The following is an 816-nucleotide window of genomic DNA, read 5'->3' on the forward strand; positions in this document are numbered from 1 at the left end:
ATCTCTACAAAAAATAAAAATAAAACAGCTAGGCATGGTGGGATATGCCTCTAGTCCCATCTACTAGGGATGTTGAGGCAGGAGGATCGCTTGAGCCTGGAAGATGGAGGCTGCAGTATGCCGTGATGGTGCCACTGCACAACAACCTGGGCAACAGAGAGAGAGATCCTGTCTCAAAAAAATAAAAAATAAAAAAATACACAGACTATTGGTGGCCCAGTGAAAGATGTCTTTCTCCCCATTTAACCAAGTCTGGGTGCTACCACGTGCCAAGTGACTTGCCTTTGATGCTGTTGACAGATCAGTACATCCCCTCACTGTAAGCATATATTAGAAGTGACAGATATTAAGCAAATGCCAATTATTTAATAAACTTGATAAATACTACAAATAAAAAGTTTCAATGCTAAGAGAGCATATGAGACCTAGCCAGAGGGATCAGAGAAATTCTCTCTGAAGAATTAAAGGATATTAAGGAATTACCTAGGCTAGGTGGTGGCAGGAGCCTTCCAAGTAGAGAGAAGTATATGCTGAAGGCCCTGAAGCAGTAGAAAATGGGGCATTTGAGAAACTGGGAGGATGGCAGAGTAGGTGGCACAGCACAAAAAGGGGAATAACACAGCAGGGTGAGGATAGAGAGGTGGGTAGACCTGACCTCAGGGAGCACTTTGTAAGTCATGTTAAGGAGTTTGGAAATGCAATTGGTTTTTTTAACTTTTTTTTTTTTTTTTTTTTTTTTGAGACGGGGTCTCACTATGTTGCTCAGTCTGGTCTCGAACTCCTGAGCTCAAGCAAGCTGCCTGCCTTGGGCCCCCA

The sequence above is a fragment of the Mandrillus leucophaeus genome, unplaced genomic scaffold (genome assembly GCF_000951045.1).
Source record: "Mandrillus leucophaeus isolate KB7577 unplaced genomic scaffold, Mleu.le_1.0 Scaffold346, whole genome shotgun sequence".
Taxonomy (NCBI): Eukaryota; Metazoa; Chordata; class Mammalia; order Primates; family Cercopithecidae; genus Mandrillus; species Mandrillus leucophaeus.